The sequence below is a fragment of the Mustelus asterias genome, chromosome 9 (assembly GCF_964213995.1).
Source record: "Mustelus asterias chromosome 9, sMusAst1.hap1.1, whole genome shotgun sequence".
NCBI lineage: Eukaryota > Metazoa > Chordata > Chondrichthyes > Carcharhiniformes > Triakidae > Mustelus > Mustelus asterias.
This window is the reverse complement of record NC_135809.1, coordinates 92,087,314-92,106,182: the sequence shown is the minus strand read 5'-3', so window position 1 is coordinate 92,106,182 and position 18,869 is coordinate 92,087,314. Positions and strand designations below refer to the sequence as shown.

Genomic DNA, 18,869 nt, shown 5'->3' with positions numbered 1-18,869 from the left:
TCCTGTACTGTTTCTCCCGTCTCATTCATTAACCCTTTCAGCCTTGAACACCCTAATACTACAGTCTCTACCTCATGGACTTGCCTGTGCTTGAACTGATACTTGGTGAACTCTTATTCTTGCACTGTGCAGCATCTGCTTTTTGCTGAGTTGCAGCTTGCTATGTCTTGCTGCCAGACTTTCTAAACAATTCATTGAGGATGTCTGGAGCCTTCCCATTCAAAACTGAGTATCTTATTGTCATGATGAAAATGTTTTGCTCAAGAATTCTTTCCCAAGACTTTCATCTTCCACATTTCCTCACTGGGAAAAAAAGAATGCACCTGGTGAAATGATACTGTATGCATGCTAATACAGACAATGACATGTACCTTTAAGAAGCTGCATAGTGACTTCACTACATAAAGCTGGAGGATAAAAGGTACATGTTAGATGTTCACTATTGACTTTAATCTGTTCACGACTATCTGTGACTATCAGTAAAACTTCATGTGCATCTTATGAGTCAAGCATATAGTCAAATAATCAACCTATGTAACCATTAGGACCCAGGCTAGATCAAGGCCTATGTAGAGCTGTATGTAGTTGTTGTTAATGCAATAAACTTCATGTAATTGTATTCCAACTAGAACCCTCATCATTCTCAATATCTTGCTTCATGTAGATTGCATATAGATCTCTTGAAGACAAATGAGGCATGCATCCTTTCACTAGTTTTAACTGATTCAAATAGAACCATTTAAATATTGAGCCTTATGACTTTCTTTGGAGAGAATTTTATCAAATATAAGACTGGATTCAGTTTGTACACTACCCAATATGCCCTTTGCTATGTAGGCTCAAAGGAATTTTCCTTTGGGCTTTAATTCCAGGTCATTACCAACCTTCCCACTTGAAATTCGGGAGGGGTTTCCTCTGAAATGAACTTTTTCTTAGTTTGCTGGTGTGCTTTTCCCAAGTTGGTTGCTACTAATTTCCCCATTTCCTCCATGTATTTGACCAATTGCGGTTGCATAGTCAAGGGTGAAATGTTTTTCAAGATCATATTGCTTGGGTGCTTCTTTAAGCTGGAGATCTTGACAAATCATGGAAGGAGCTGGAATTCAATGAGAAAGTGGAGTGTCACATATACTGAATGGACTACAAGTAAACCAATGAGATTGTCTTGTATCTGCTAGTTAATGGCCACAATTTGTCAAGCAATTCATATTTAATTTGGTGTCGATTTTTGTTTGGTTTTTTTTTTGGTTTGTCGGTCTCCACAGGGATCATTGCTGCACTTATGTCATGCCTTTGCAATTTAAAGTATACAGGAATGGATGCATTTTGTTTGCGAATATTCAATCAGGTTATATTGACCATCATAGGGTCATTTTTCATTCAAGTAGGGATTAGACTTTAGTCAAGCAAATGTAATATTTCTCTTCTCAATTCCCCAACCCAAGTAGTCAGAGGGCTGAATGTGAAATGAGGGATGAATGAATCATGTTAGTGTTCTTTAAAAAACATTCAGTAAGTGGCTAAGAGGTCAGACGGTGAGTCGATATTTAAGGAGATCCATCCAGGGCAGCCTTCAAGAATCTAGCGTACCAATAACTTGTGGGTAATTTTTCATTAAATGCTAGTTCCACATCAGATCTTAGAGATTTCATTAGATTAAAATTAACGATGCAATGGTTTAAAGATAAATTACTGTCCTCCAACTCCTCCCCATGGTTTTTGTCTCAAATAACCAACGCCAAATGGGCTGTGAAATACCACAATTCTAGTTTAGCTTTACATTTTAATAAATTATATTGTTTGGTTTAATAATTTGAAGAATAAAGTTAACAGACTGCATCTCAAACTCTTTATTTAAAGTAAATACGTTTTAAAAATGAAAGTTTCCCCTCATTTAGACTTTTGAATATGATTTATTTACAACAAACATGACACCAAGTTACTCATTACAAAACTGAAAACTAACAGCTTAGATTTGCACTGTATTTGAAGTCATTTTGAACCATAAAGTTTCAGCCTCTGGGTAGAATTATGAGTGTTGCACCATTGCAGTGTTTCAAACACCAAGGGGCTCTGTCAGTTTTCCCTCTTCCTTCCAAGGCAACTCGTGCTTGGCAATGATTCCCATGGCTATTTTCAGGAGTCCTGCTAACTGACCATCCTACATACAAGTCTAAGTAGTGGAGGTTAGTTGGCCAATTTGAGGGAGGGGGAAATAAATCAGATAAGCCTGATTCTGTCCTCAGACTCCCCATGCACTTTCAACAAGGGAAAATAACATAGAAGTGGAAACTCTGGCCAGTTTCTAGTCATTAACGCAGAAGTGCTTATATTGATTTCAGCATTTTAAAAAGTGCCATCCCAACTGAAATTAGTTAATTCAGAAGTTAACAGAGAAGGAACTGAACTAGATATCTTGGTCCAAATGGTTGGATGCTTCTAGTATCTTTGTTAAAGTGCTGTTCGAGAAGCTTTCAAAAATTAATGGCAATCACCCAAGACCAATTATTTAGTTAGAAAGTATTTGATCCAATGGAAAGTGTCCTTTTTAAAAATGCACACCAAAGATGTACATTTCTCCAATTGAGTATTAGAAATCAACCTATTTCAAACACGCAACATTTGAGATAAGGTGTGTAGCCAGAGGCATAACAAAGCTTCTTGTACTCTGCCCCAACTACAGAAAAGCATCGTGCATTGCAGAATGAGATTCTCCCCCACCCTCCCCAACACTGGAATTTCACACATCAGGTACTGAGCTTGCCAATTAGTACAAATTAGAGTTTTGTGCAGCAGGCTCATGCCCAAAGCATGAACTGGTTTGAAACTTCCCATTAAAATATTGCACATAATCCTTAGAGGAGGCAGAGATTTTCAAGATTTGAACTTAGGCACCAAATAAAAGTCGAATGAAAATGAACTAAAAACCTGTGTATGAAAATTTTAAAACAATGTACAAGATTCCTGAGGAACAGCTGTGAGAGCTGTTCATTTATAAAATGAGGTGGTAAATCAGGCAATAAAGATTTTCTATATAGCAAAAGCAATATAGAAATTGGCAAGAAATGAGGACAAGGGATAGTTTTACTTGCTACAGTATTTGGAATGTCATTTTATGTAGTGATATTTCAGTATTTCATAAAACCATAGGGTACATTCTTAATGCTATTTAATACTGGCGGTGATTGCCAAACTGCAGAACTAGTGCGTTTCAGGTAACGTGGCTTGCTTTTACCAAAGATGTTCTCAAGGTTCGGGGGTTGAATGACATCGAAGAATTTGTCCACATCAAGTGGGTGGTAATACTGTTTGATGAGCGCTTGCTGCAATTGTTTACCTGATGATAGAAAAATAAATTCCATTACATTGTTTGAATGCCAATGTGATGCACTGGAGCTGGACAGCTTTTTACAACTCAGTGAAAATGCAAACTAAATTAAGCAGGGAACTTTCTACATTTCCCGTGGGTGGGGTAGCCATTTACTGTTACCAGTTACTGGTATATGGAAAGATTCTTCCAAAGTGATTAAGTGTACAGAACAAAAGGAATAGCTTCTTGAGAATAAGGATGGGAAGAACAATAGAACCTTAGGGCAAATCCAGGGGCAATAATGCAGAAGCATTAAGAGAAGCCATTTACACCTATCCCTCTGGCTACAAATAGAAGGATCCGGAGAGGACAGTTCCAACCAACTGAACGATGGAGGAGAGGCAACAGTGTAGATGACTATGTAACAGGTGTATACAGGCCATGAAAGAGGTTTACCATAGTTGAGAGATGTCATGTGTGACCAAGGGGCAGAATATTAAGGCAGAAGGACAGTCAAAGGCTAGGCAGCTGAGAGTCTGAAGGCAAGATGCAAGAGGCTTCAGGGAGAGCACAAGGAACATGCAAGAGGATAAAGATGGACATGATCAGCAAATACATTTAATAGGAATGTCAGCAAGGGAAGATTGAACAGGTGAAGAAGCTGTTCACAAGAAGGCCCTTCAGAGAAAGTCAAGGAGGGTGCAGAGTAACTGTGGGCTTTTCAGGCCTGGGATGGCAGGAATGCAAGCAGACAGAAGAGTAAAGGATTGGGGAAGAATAGGAGAGACAAAGAGCAATTGGTTTGTCTTCATTAATAATGGAGTCAATAAACTAACAAGGATTTTAACAAGCTTTTGGAATAATTTGCATAAAATTGGAATAACATTAGGCCAATGGCATTCCAACCAGTTCATCCTCGAACAACATAAACTCTGTTAATCCATATGTAAACTGATTATTTAACACAGTGGCCCCCCTCCTCTTTCTGTTTGTAATCTAGAGCTACCATTTGGTTGGGTGTGGAAGGCAAGAAGGAAGAGCAGTCACACATGATAATGTCCATTTGAACACATTGATCTTCTCCAACTTGTTATATACAAGGATTTAGTTTGCACTGTGCAAAAATTGAAAAAGAGGAAATTAACACTTTAATCTTTTTCTGTAAACTTTCAATAGCCCTTTTTGAAAAACAAATGCAACATCAACAAGAGTTAAAAACAGGAGGTGCTAGAAACTTAGCTGGCCAGGCATCTTCTGCTGATCGAGAATAAAATTAACATTTCAGGCGCATAGCAGTGTATTTCCAGCTTTTTTGTTATTATTTCCGATTTCCAGCTTCTGCAGTAGTTTGCCTTTGTTCCAACATGGACTAATTAATTACAAGTCAAAATCAGGAGAACTAGATTATTTTCCCTCTCCACTGTTGCAACCTATTGCTGTCCCAATTAAAATCAGCTAATCGATCAGACATTGGGTTCAAACTTGGAACTTTGTTGACTTACATGGATTTGTCTACTTAGGAAGTAAAATGGCTGAGCCATTGGGTGCACTCAGTACAAGATATAAAACAGAACAACAACAAAAGGTTTCTGAAAAAACAATTAAATTGTCTTCCAAAGTGAGGCCTTTAAATCAGATATTGGCAAGTGTGTACAGTGTTTTAAAATATACAATCCCTAAATGCCTTGGACAAATGATATTTGAAAGTGAGTGTCAAGTTAGTTTTTCATCTCATTGCGGAAATAGCAAACAGATTCTCTTGATGAATTGATTTAAAGCTAGCGCCTTACCATTAGCCCAAGCAGGGATAGGTTTACGGGGTGCCTCCTCATCATCTGTCGAGTCTTCACTTTCCAAGTCCATGCCGTAACTTTCCAGGTTTACTTTAGGAAACTTGATTTTGGAGTAGCTATTAGGAGTCATAGTGTAAGACTCCGATACTGGAGTGTGCTGGAAAAAAGTTAAATCCATTAAAATCCCATGATTGTTGAACTGTCAGCAATTTCCAACAAGATTCCAATTCAGTTTCTTTACAATAAATACTCTTCTTGTCCTTCTACCCACCACCACTTTCAAGGGACACCTTCTCACTCACCCAATTCATTCCCTTTCCATTAACAGGCCATAAATCTCCTGTGGCTGAGAGGACCCCTGAGTCCAAAGCAGGTATCAACAGCATTTTAGACAGTCACAAAAAGATATGCAAGCCCAAGATACATCCAAACAATGCTATTCAAAACTGTTCAATTCACTTGGAAGAGGTGGTCAAATGGGGAAAAACAGAAGGGCGGGGATGCAAGAACAGAAATATGAATTCACGTAGCTTTTGACAGTCTCAACAGCTAATGTAACAATTATGGTTAAACTAGAAAGGTACCCAATTCTATCACGAGCACAATGATACGATAACATTGAAGGATGAAACTTATATTGACTGGGACACCCTATGATTGCATGTTCAAAGGTGTGCTTTACAACTTTTAGATCAAACAAAGTTAAACAATAAGAATTGCACAATATATGAATGATTACTTTCATATTTTCAAAAACAGTTGCAAAAAGCAAAATTAAGTTTACTTTGGCTAACTTCAAGGAGAGCCACCATGAATGTTTTTATTATTGAATTTTCTCAGCCAATGCATTGCAGCTCATAACTAACTAGAAAATTATTTGTAACCTTTGCTTTTTGCCAATTATCTTAAAATATATGGGTCCTCTGACACTGGAAAGTTTCTTCTTATTTATCAAAATCTTTCAGGATTTGAAACATCTCCAGTAAAGTCTTCACTTTCTTTACTCTGAAGGAGAGCAACCCAAAATCTTATTATTGGAGAGCTAGAGATGTTCAACTCTAATATAATTCTAGTAAATCTCTTCTGCACCTTCACGAAAGATTCCACATCAATTGAACATGGTATTCCAGCAGAGGCCTAACCAGCGTTTTAATAAAAAGTTACTTTTGCACTCTTCTCCCTCGATTTCCAAAACCAAGGATTCCAACTGCCTGTTCAATGCCCTGCCACCTTCAAGTGTGTATTTACATCCAACTCTCTCTATTCCAGCATTCTCTTTAAACTACCACCATTTAGGTTATTTTGCGCCTCATCTTTCCTACCAAAATAAATTTAATCTACCATATCTCCACCCATTTCACCAGTCTATACCCACTTTGCCTAACCACCACATCCTGGATCACATTCCCAAGTTACATCTTCTTAGTAAACTTTGAAATTTAAGTCCCGTACATCAAAGTCTAGGTCATTGTTATATCTGTATCATACTGTATAAATTATACTGCATAAAGAGTAGCAATTCCAATAGCAACCCTAGAAGGACATCACTGCAGGCTTCCCTCCAGTCTAAAACAACTGCTGACAATCACTTTGCTTTGTCCCATAGCCAATTCCATAGCCGTGGGCTTCAATTTTGCTACAAATCTATTATAAGGTACTTTTATCAAGCACCGTTTGAATGTCCACGTACACAACCTTACTAGATTACCCCTCATCAGCCCTCGCTAAAGACACAAATCATGCTTGTCAAAGATTATCTGTCCTCAACATATCACGCTGGTTTTAATTTATTAATCCCTCCCAAGCGCCTTTTCTTCTCCCCCCACCCCTACCACCAAGTGACAACTCATTCTACCTTGCATCATTGCTTCTGCACTAATCAGGCAGACTCTCACCTTCCGTTTGGCGGATTAAAGCTGCAAGGGATTTCTTTACAACAAGTTCTGCTCTGTATTTAGGGAGGTCTGCACTGTATATAGTCTTAAGATAAATGCTTTGCAGGAGGTCCTGTGGTACAGTGGTAGTGCCCCTGTCTCCCAAACCAAAAGTTTTGGGTTCAAGCCCCACTGCAGGACTTGATAGCCAAAGGAAGGCTTGGAGATGGGATCAAACAGGTTCAGTATCAACTTGCATTATATGCTAATGACAGGCAGTAAGAGCAAGCAAGATCCTTGGTGATGAAAATAAATTGGAACCTTAACCGTCACTACCCATAGCTCCAGGTTACAACATACAATTCTGTATTCCCTTGGGGGTTCAGTTGGCTGGACAGGTAGTGTGGATCGGACTGGTACCAACAGCATGGAGTTCAATCCTTGTTCTGGCTGGGATCTGCCTCCTTGCCCTGCCTATGGAGGAAATAGTGGTGCTAGACCTGCCCTTGGGCAGAAAACTCAAGAAATGCTCTGATATATTTGAAAAATGTTGCTTGTCAGACATAGAGTCTCTGGACTCTCAAATCTGATTAAGGATCAGCCTAAAAGGAGGAATAAAAAATGGTAACAGTTCCAGCCGTACTCTAACTGGCCATTATACTAAACTCAAATAAGAGTCTCCTGTCGTACTTCATTGTCCCTCAACTAATTACTAAATTAATAAAACACTCACATGCACCTCCACAGTTACATTCAGTGTATTTTTGTTGGAGATCTCTTCCTTCACTTTCTTGTCCTGTTCTTCCTTCCATTTTCTTTGCTGATCTCCACAAAGACTATTCTCATTTTCTTGCTCCAATTTCTGTTTTGTGGTTTTCTCATTTTCTAAAGACTGACTTTCCAGCTCTGGCAATTGCTGCTCTTCCTACAAATAGGACACACAAATATTAACCTCAAAGGCTTCAGTGTTAGAAAAGCCAAAGCTAATAATATATTTTCAAAAAAACAGTAGTTCACCATGTTGGTTCCATTTGCTACAAGCTGGCAGGAAAGCAAAACAGCTAAGTAGGTAGCTATCAGAGCAAATCCCTAATCAAATTCTCTTTTCACTCCCATGAACACATCAACCTCCACTGGGATCGATCACAAGAGGTACAATGGAGTGATATTCATGTGGTTTGTGCAAGATCACAAGGCTTTTTTGGGGGATAGGGCAGGGGACCTGATCCTCTCACTGATCTACATCAAAACTTGCTAGAGAAACAAATCAATTTTAAAATAGTTAAACTAGTTTTCAAATCCCTACATGGCCTTGAAACTTCCCAACTTAACTTCATTGAGGCAGGCAAGGGAGGAAATTGCTGGGGCCTTGAGAAATCTTTGTATCCTCACTGGCTACAAGGGAAGTCCCAGAAGATTGGAGAATAGCCAATGTTGTTCCTTTGTTTAAGGGTAGCAAGGATAATCCAGGTAATTACAGGCCGGTGAGCCTTACATCAGTGGTAGGGAAATTATTGGAGAGGATTCTTTGAGACAGGATTTATTCCCACTTGGAAATAAGTGGACGTATTAGTGAGAGGCAACATGGTTTTGTGAAGGGGAGGTCGTGTCTCACTAACTTGATCGAGTTTTTCGAGGAAGCGATGATGATTGATGAGGATAGGGCAGTGGATGTTGTCTACATGGACTTCAGTAAGGCCTTTGACAAGGTCCCTCATGGCAGACTGGTGCAGAAGGTGAAGTCGCATGGAATCAGAGGTGAGCTGGCAAGATGGATACAAAACTGGCTCGGTCAAAGAAGACAGACGGTAGCAGTGGAGGGTGCGTTTCTGAATGGAGAGCTGTGACAAGTGGTGTTCCTCAGGGATCAGTGCTGGGACATATATGTATATATATTATATATATTAGTAAGTTTGCGGACGACACAAAGGTTGGTGGATTTTTGGATAGCGATGAGGACCATCAGAGGATACAGCAGGATATTGATCAGTTGGAGATTTGGGCAGAGAGATGGCAGATGGAGCTTAATCCGGACAAATGTGAAGTAAAGCATTATGGAAGGTCTAATACAGATAGGAAATATACAGTAAATGGCAGAATCCTTAAGAGTATTGATAGGCAAAAGGATCTGGGTGTACAGGTACACAGGTCACTGAAAATGGCAATGCAGGTGGAGAAGGTAGTCAAGGAGGCATATGGCATGCTTGCCTTCATCGGCCGGGGCATTGAGTTTAAAAATTGGCAAGTCATGTTGCAGCTTTATAGAACCTTAGTTAGGCTGCACTTGGAATATAATGTTCAATTCTGGTCACCACACTACCAGAAAGATGTGAAGGCTTTGGAGAGGGTACAGAAAAGATTTACCAGGATGTTGCCTGGTACGGAGGGCATTAGCTATGAGGAGAGGTTGGAGAAACTTGGTTTGTTCTCACTGGAACGACAGAGGTTGAGGGGCGACCTGATAGAAGTCTACAAGATTATGAGAGGCATGGACAGAGTGGATAGTCAGAAGCTTTTTCCCAGGTGGAAGAGTCAATTACTAGGGGGCACATGTTTAAGATGCGAGGGGCAAGGCTTAAAAGGAGATGTACGAGGCAGATTTTTTTTTAACAGAGTGGTGGGTGCCTGGAACTCGTTGCCGGGGGAGGTAGTGGAAGCGGATACGGTAGTGACTTTTTAGGGGCGTCTTGACAAATACATGAATAGGATGGGAATAGAGGGATATGGTCCCTGGAAGGATAGGTGGTTTTAGTTCAGTCGGGCAACATGATCGGTGCAGGCTTGGAGGGCCGAAGGGCCTGTTCCTGCTGTAATTTTCTTTGTGCCTTACACCTTTCAAAATGTATGGTAAAGACGACCTCTAATCAGCCCATTGTATTTATACTGGCTGGGAAAGACCAAAATGGCTTAATCCCACCTTCCAAGTTATTGGTTTGTAACCTTGTAGGTTACGGCATTTCAAGGGCATATCTCAAAGTATTTTTTTTTAAAGAAATGCGATGAAGGGTTTCAACCTCTACATCCTTTCAGGCAGGAAATTCCAAAACTCCACCATTCTCAGGAGGAAAGAATTTCTAAACTCCCTTTTAATCTACCACCAATTATTTAAAATCTATGCCTCCTAGCTTCTCTCGGGCACCATATCCTTCCACGTCAGTGTCTGGGGTTTTACAATTTTATATATCAATTAAATCATCCTCCTCTACTCACTCAAAAACAGCCTACCTGTTCTTTCCTAAAAGCTAAAATTTTTCAGCACGTTTGTAATTCCGGCCTCTTGTGCACCCCCAATTTTAATCTTTCCACCATTAGTAGTTATGCCTTCAGTTGCAGAGGCTCTGAAATGTCTCTCCCCACATCTCAACCTAACATGGACAGAGAGGAGGGGACTGGGAATGGCCATGCTAAATTGACTCTTAGTATCAGAGGGATTATAGGGTGAACGCATGGGGTTACGGAGATAGGATCTGAGTGGGATTGACTCAAAGGGCCAAGTGGCCTCCTTCTGCACTGAAGGGATTCTATGATTCTAATCTTTGCTACCCCTCTTTCATCCTCCTAGATGCTCCTTTAAAACTTTTGGTCAATTGCCTCATGTGGCTCCATGTCAAACCTCTGACAATGTTACTAATTCCTTGGAATGTTTTACTCTGTTAAAAGCACTACAAGTTGGCAGTTGAAACTCAATTTTCTCACCTCCTAAAAGTCCAATTTTAGCATCTCTATTCCTCTCCAGAGATCAGTTAACTCAAGGGAATGAACTGGGGACCTTCCTGGTCTGTATAACTCAGCAACTCATCAAATAGCTTCACCAACTTTAACGAGGGGAGCATTGAATACAACTTTTCAAAACAGAAGCAACCTTCTGAAAGTAGAGACTAAACTTAAGCATCTACTTTGCATCATGTAACTAATGCAATAGTGTCATTACCGCTGGAAATCTTATTCTAAAATTAATGCTTACTTTCAAATTACTGAAACACTGTACAAATTTCAGCAACTAGACAACTTTACCACCCAAATTCCTCTATTCTTTAGTACTTCTGCTGCAAAAACCTTCAATTTGTGCAATTAAATACATTTACTATGTAATGAGGATAAATTACACTTGCCACAACAGAAATGACGATCTATAATGGAATCAGTTCCCAAAGTTGCCATGAAATGTACTGATCGATAGAACGGACAAGTATTTCAGTTTGTATTCCCATTTAGAAACTTCAAGATTATTAAGGGTATTGTGTCTCTAGAATTCCACTAAGGCGAGGTCCCTTACCCGTTTTCTCTCTTTCTCTTGTGCTTCCTCATTAAGCTTTCTCTTTTCTTGTTGAGCCTGCAGTGCGGCATCCTCTCGTGCTGTTCGCTCCAGCTCTCGCTGTAACTGGAGGGCCTTTTCTTTCTCCAAACGTTCACATTCTCTGTTAAAAGTTGAATATATGTTACTCACTAGTTCTTGCAAATTTCTATTTTTGAAGCAATACATTTAACATGAGTCTGCTGATCTTGAACTTCAGCATTTAGAGAAATAACACACCAGGATCTCAATGTAAACACCTAACCTAGCCAATAAAATACTTGACTTTAATCTGAAGAGATTCTCTTTCAATTGCTCAAGTTTGTACTTGTATTGGAGAATGATCAGGTTGGTGTTGGTTTGAATTTGTGCAGCTGCTTGTAGGTTCTGTACAATGAACAGGAGCGTGAGAGAAAAATAGGGAACGTGCTAGGGTGTTATCATCAGCAGAAACAGAACTGGACCAACCAGGTAAATACAGTGGCTACAAGAGCAGGTCACAGGCTGGGAATTTTGCAGCGAGTAACTAACCTCACGATTCCCCAAAGCCTGTCCACCATGTACAAGGCACAAGTCGGGAGTACGATGGAATACTCTCCACTTGCCTGAATGAATGCAGCTCCATTCAAGAAGCCTGACACCATTCAGGACAAAGTAGCCTGCTTGAGTGGCACTCCATCCATTTCTTCCACCACCAATGCATGATGGCAGCAGTGTACACCAGCTACAAAAGGCACTGCAGCAACTCACCAAGGCTACTTCAGCAGCACTTAACAAATCTGCGATCTCTACTACCTAGGATAAAGGTAGTATAAGCATGGGAACAACACCTCCTGCAAGCATTGATGTGGAGATACCGGCGTTGGACTGAGGTGGGCACAGTAAGAAGTCTCACTGGACTTTAGCTTGGTGTTGAGACTTCTTACTAGAACTGCATTGCCTTTAACTGTTGCAAGGTCAAAATCTTGGAACTCCCTCCCTAATACCATTACATATATACCTACATAACATGGACAGCAGTTACCACCACCTTTAAGGGCAATTAAATATGGGAAACACATACCAGTCTAACCAGCAATGCTTGAGGAGGAGGGCCAGTGTCAGTTGAAAATAAAAAAGATTGGCTGAGGATGGTATACTGTGTGCACATGTATTTTATCACATGTTTAAAGATAGCAAGACAGCTTATAAATTTATTTATTAGTTTCACAAGTAGGCTTACATTTACACCGCAATGAAGTTACTATGAAAATCCCCTAGTCGCCGCATTCTGACACCTGTTCAGGTACACAGAGGGAGAATTTAACATGGCCAATGCACCCAAGCAGCACATCTTTCAGACTGTGGGAGGAATTTGGAGCACCCAGAGGAATACCACGCAGACACGGGGAGAACGTGCAGACTCCTTACAGACAGTGGCCCAATCCAGGAATTGAACCCGAGTCCAGTAATTAGCATTTGGGATCTTGAGCTTCATAATTTCACTTTTTTTTGCTCAGTTATGCTGCAACTAGGTTATTACATCTCTTTCTGGCCACCACACTTAGGATGCAAAGGAGATTAGAAGAATGATTTCAGGGATAAAGATTTGTAGCAACAAAATTAAGTTGGAGAAGCTGGGCTTGGTCCCCTTGAAGCGGGAGAGTTTGAAGGTATCTATAACAGATTTAGGTAAAGATACAGAAAGAAAAGTTGCTCATACAAGGGCTGGGTTACACATTTAAAAGATTGTAGGCAAGAGGTACAAGGTGGCCGTGAGGAAGAATAAACACGACCAATGGCAACAATCTGAAACTCTCTGCTTGAGGGTTGGGTGTTAGCAGAGATGGTCAACAAATTCAAAAGGAAACAGGAAAAGTACCAAGGGGAATAAACTTGCAGGGTCATAGAAATAGTTACAGGACAACACGGACTTGGTGGGTCATATGGCCTCTTGTGTCGTTCTGACTATCTACATAATGCATTGCAGTAATTTACCAAGATTACATGGACAGCATCTCCTACCTAGAAAGAGAGAAATGTGGAAATATAACTCCTAATTTCTCCAAGCCACAGACCATTCTGACAATCTATAATAGTCATCCCTTCATTGATAGCTAATCAATTTCCTATCAAACACAATTATCATAGCACCATTATCATAAAGACTCACCACCTCATCCCCTGGTTAGAAAAATGGGAGCAAATGCCAACAAGATCCAAGTAAAAAGAGGTTCTCTATCAAGCAACATCACAAGCTTGGAATCATAGGCAAATAAAAATATTCCTAGAACTAAGGTTAGCAAAAGTTAATCAGCACAAAGGTTAACAGTGCAACAAGGTCAATGCATATATAATTTTTGCTTTCCAAATTAGTCCTTGAACACAAGTTGTGTTTACTCAAACAAAATTCCATCCAATTTGAAAATGATTTGGGTACAAGTATGAATTGCATCTTTACTAGTTTTCAGTAAAGTAAACTCGCTTCACTAGCAGGTCAGACAAGGAGTGACTTAAACAGGAGGACCTGAGACACTCAACGTGTCAAAGAAAAAAAAAGTCCTGGCAAGTTTTAGACTAACCAGTCATGTTAAACCTTTACGTGGAAAACAGTTTCATTCATGAGTGTTAAGTAGAGGCAGATTAAGTCCCAATTTTCACAAAATCAACACAAGAATCATTGTCAACTATCACTCATGTAGACCATTTATATTTGAGCCATTAGCCTCTCCATCAATTGCAAGTCTACAACAGAACACTCCATTCCAAAACAGTCACATTCAGGTATTACAGCAAAACAACCAAACTTTTATATTAAAGAGCTTCAGTTGAGCAAAAATGGATAACGTCTCTGCAACTATTCCAGTCTCACGACAAGGATTAGGATAGCATCAACAGAATTTAATTTGAATCCCTCGAATGTTTCATAAACTTTCCACTGTCTTCAGTGGAAAGATAACTCTGAATGGCAGCATTTCAGTTTAACAATGTTTCAACTTCATGTCCCGATGTCAAAAAATCACTTACTGGAGAAGGAAAACTGCACTGCACAATCTACTCAAATTCACTGACTGGTAGGGCAATATAAATTCCGCAATAATCAGTACTGTTCAATTATTGCAACCCATTTAAAACAACTGTTTCTGTTCTGACTCCAGTTTTACCAACCACTGTTACCCCAAAACAATTCCTAGAATCATGGACTCCCTTCTGTGCAGGGAGCCATTCGGTCTGCACGGACTCTCTCTGAAAGAGCATCTTGTCCAGGCCCAACCTCCACCCTTTCTCTGTAATCCCATGCATTTACCCCACTAATCTCCCAAACCTGCACATCTTGGGAAATATGGGCAATCCACCTAACCTGCACATTTTTGCACTGTGGGAGGACATCGGAGCGCCCGGAGGAAACACGTGCCGACACGGCAAGAATGTGCCAACTCCACAGTCACTTAAGGCTGGAATCAAACCTGGATCCCTGGCACTGTAAGGCAGCAGTGCTAACCACTGTACCATTGTGTCATCCACATTCACCCAAATACAGTCTTTTCAGATCTGGTGAAAGGATAAGAGAATGTATTCAATGATAGGGGGAAACTTTGCCCATTTACTCACTGGGAATTCTGAGAAAAGCCAATTCAAGTTACGAGTCTCAAACACTTATCTCTTTGGCATAACCCATCATACTCCATGGTCATCAGGATTTCTAAAATAGTGGATGGAATGATTTCATTCCACCTCCAATTAATCGGTGTAAATACTCAGCAGTACTGCGTGGGTTTCCTCCAGGTGCTCCAGTTTCCTCCCACAGTCCAAAGATGTGCGGGTTAGGTTGATTGGCTATGCTAAAATTGCCCCTTAGTGTCCTTAGATGTGTAGGTTAGAAGGATTAGCGAGTGGATATGGGGGTAGGGCCTGGGTGGGATTGTGGTCAGTGCAGACTCGATGGGCCAAATGGCCTCTTTCTGCACTGTAGGGTTTCTATGATTCTATGTTCTCACTTTCCAACAGATCAAGTCTGGAGTATTTTGAGCTGCATAATATTTTAGGTGAAGTATTGGAGGTTACAGCTCTATGGTATAGGACAATAATTCTCGGTATGGTTTGCAAGGATCCTCCAGGCAGTCCAAAATATATATTGCTGCCATGAAAGTGTACCAGCCAGATTCCTCATCCTATCTCTAATGGGACATCTCACAACCAGACCAACTCCCACTTGCACGATAAGCACAAGCAATAATAGTTTTATAAGCAAGATATATGTCATTATAACAACATATTGTACAACAACTGCAAGAACAGATTTTCAATACTTATGGGGCTGAAGACAGAGGAGGAACTGGCTAAACCTGAAACACAACACAAGACTGAGGTTCTCCAGTTTCAAGCCAGTCAACAACTCAATGGTATCTCAACAACAGTGCCAGTCTTTAAATTAATTCTGATCAGCTTTTTGCTGTGGCAAACGAATGTAGGTGGAGGCAGGACTGGTATGTAGCCCACTGGGCTGTCTCGCCCTGCTCGAGTGGTCCTTGGATAAAAAAATGTTAGTGAATCACTGCTATTGGGTTAAGAAAACATTTCAATTTGAGGGAATGAATCAAGAGTATCACAAAAAAAGTCATCACACATTTGGCCAAGTATTTGTGCAGAGGGACCTGGGGGTCCTTGTGCATGAATCGCAAAAACTCAGTTTGCAGGTGCAGCAGGTGATCAAGAAGGTAAATGGAATGTTGGCCTTTACCACGAAGGGGATGGAGTATAAAAGCAGAGAGGTCTTGCTGCAATTGTACAAGGTACTGGTGAAGCCGCAACTGGAGTACTGTGTGCAATCTTGGTCCCCTTATTTGCGGAAGGATGTATTGGCCTTGGAGGGAGTACAGAGAAGGTTCACCAGGTTGATACTGGAGATGAGGGGGTTAGCTTATGAGGAGAGATTGAGTAGATTGGGCCTGTACTCGTTGGAGTTTAGAAGGCTGAGGGGAGATCTTATAGAGACATACAAGATAATGAAGGGGCTCGACAGGGTAGAGGCAGAGAGATTCTTTCCACTCAGAAAGGAAACAAGAACGAGAGGACACAGCCTCAAAATAAGGGGGAGTCAGTTTAGGACAGAGTTGAGGAGGAACTTCTTCTCTCAGAGGGTAAGTGAATCTCTGGAATTCTCTGCCCATTGAAGTAGTGGAGGCTACCTCGTTAAATATGTTTAAGTCACAGGTAGATAGATTTCTGATCAATAAGGGTATTAAGGGTTATGGGGAGCGGGCGGGTAAGTGGAACTAAACCACTATCAGATCAGCCATGATCTTATTGAATGGCGGGGCAGGCTCGAGGAGCTAGATGGCCTACTCCTGCTCCTATTTCTTATGTTCTTAAGATTAATTTTCTCCACTATACGGTTATGACAGCTGCAACATTTTATTGCTCCATACTTCTCTGCCTGGATGGTCTCTTGCTCCCGCTTTCTTTCCCGCTCCCTATCTGCAGCCATTTGCAGCTCACGCAGTCGCTCTCTCTCCAGCTCAGCTTGCCGCTGCTCTTGAAGCTTTCTGGCTTCTGCCATTTTACGTTGCCGCTCCAACTCTTCCTCCTTCTTGCGCTGCTGTAGCTCTCGGCGTTCTTCCTCCTGCAGGAGTAAACATTGATCAATTGTTCTCAGCTGGTCACAATTTGAAGGAAGCAATTAACACTAGCAAGATCACAAGTTCATGCTTTTGCTTAATAGGATTAAATACCAGTTAAAATATGCCATTTGTTGTACACGTCTTTAAAGGGCTACTAAAACAACTAGATAGCCCAAAGTTGTGGGAAACATAATCAGAGAGAGGTAGAAAAGAATCCACAATGTTAGCTTATTTGTACTAAAGTTCCTGTACGTCAGATACGCAAATAAAGGAAAGGTAACATTGTGAACTGGCTAACCATGGCATGCTGGGGAAGATTTATCCAAGGAAGAAAGTGAAGAAAAACAGAACCCCATTTTCTGACATTATACATTCAGTACCTTGACATGGTCACTTGCTGAAAGAGAGGTTGTAAGCAATTTAATTTTTGTTTTAAATGACTTGCGTTCCCAGGAGTGTTTTGAGGTTTGGTGGGGTGGTCCCATTTTTTAAAAAAATCACTAACATCTCTTTGGGCACGACAGAAGCAGTAAGACTGGCCCAGGATAGGGTGTATTAACTTCAACTGGGTATGCCACTATGATCAATGTTCGAGGAAAGCAGATACTTGGACTAGAAGCAAGGAGACTCACTACTCATTAAATTGCATTTGAATACAATATAATCTCTTGCATTGGGAGGGGGAGCAAGAGTGAAACATGAGATACGATGTGAAATATTTCATAAACAATATAAAAGTAGCGTATTTACTCCCCCCTCAAAAGAAAAATGTCAATTTTTGAAAGATTTAAATATGGCGAGAGATAATTAACTTCATCTCATTTCATCAATAGCACATCTGGGTGATACCAAAATCTCCTCAGCTCTTTATGACCCATATAAACACAGACGTGTGCAGTATTATTCTTGTTGCAGCTGTATGAACAAAGCATTGACCCAAGCAGGCTACATCTCTTGAAGAGGAATCTTTGCTCAATGCAGACGGATATGCCGTTTGGATGCTTTTGATTCTATTTGGTGACTGTCTCAGGTTGTCGTCATACACCTGGTAAACATTGCCAAAGGTTTTCAAGCAAGTTAATTCAAATTGTTCAAGTAATCACCAAACCAATCATCTTAAAACAGCTTTTAAGTTTACTTTTTAAAAAATGCAACAATAGTTCACTTCATGGCCTGGAATAGAATCATAGAAACCCTACAGTGCAGAAGGAGGCCATTCGGCCCATCGAGTCTGCACCGACCACAATCCCACCCAGGCCCTACCCCCACATATTTTACCCGCTAATCCCTCTAACCTACGCATCCCAGGACTCTAAGGGGCAATTTTTTTAACCTAGCCAATCAACCTAACCCGCACATCTTTGGACTGTGGGAGGAAACCGGAGCACCCGGAGGAAACCCACGCAGACACGAGGAGAATGTGCAAACTCCACACAGTGACCCGAGCCGGGAATCGAACCCGGGACCCTGGAGCTGTGAAGCAGCAGCAAGAGAGTTGGTCATCATGCCAAATTAAGAAATAGAATCAAACTCAGCTGTGATATGCTCAGGCTAAATAGCCCGCTGACACAATTTTTCCTAGTTCAATATTAAAGGACACAGTGGACAAGTATTAAACTATCAGGTGTCATCACCCCTCAGGGGTAGAAGTAACAGTAAATAGCATTTCAATGCTACAGCAGCCATACCAGCTGTTGCAATTTCTGTTTACGGGCTTCCTCTTCTTGCGATCTTCGAGCTTCTGCCTCTTCCATCCTTTTAGCAGCCACTTTCCTTTTAGTTTTTTCTTCAGCTAGTCGCTCCCCACGCATCTGTAAAGAGATGCGGTATGTTACACTGATCTCTCCAAGTGAGGCTGCATAAAATATAAAGGGGGAAAAAACATGTTCCCCTACTTGTTTGATGCTTGGGTTACCTGCAATAAGTTACATTTATCAATTATTATACCTTTTCATTCTTCTCATCAATCTGTGAATTTTTTTGCTCAATTTTTCTTTT

At 40.7% G+C, this 18,869-nt stretch overlaps 1 pseudogene across 1 annotated transcript in view; it reads right to left on the bottom strand.

Annotated features, from left to right (window-relative positions):
- Nucleotides 1-1,894: 1,894 nt before the first annotated feature.
- Nucleotides 1,895-18,869, bottom strand: part of LOC144498828 (inner centromere protein-like) — a 44,243-nt pseudogene continuing 27,268 nt past the window's right edge. The window contains exons 13-19 of the transcript XR_013498757.1: nt 18,819-18,864; nt 18,560-18,682; nt 16,680-16,873; nt 11,254-11,395; nt 7,711-7,902; nt 5,101-5,260; nt 1,895-3,337 (exon numbers count right to left, since the gene is read on the bottom strand). The product of XR_013498757.1 is annotated as an inner centromere protein-like (transcript). The remainder of the gene's footprint in view (nt 3,338-5,100; nt 5,261-7,710; nt 7,903-11,253; nt 11,396-16,679; nt 16,874-18,559; nt 18,683-18,818; nt 18,865-18,869) is intronic.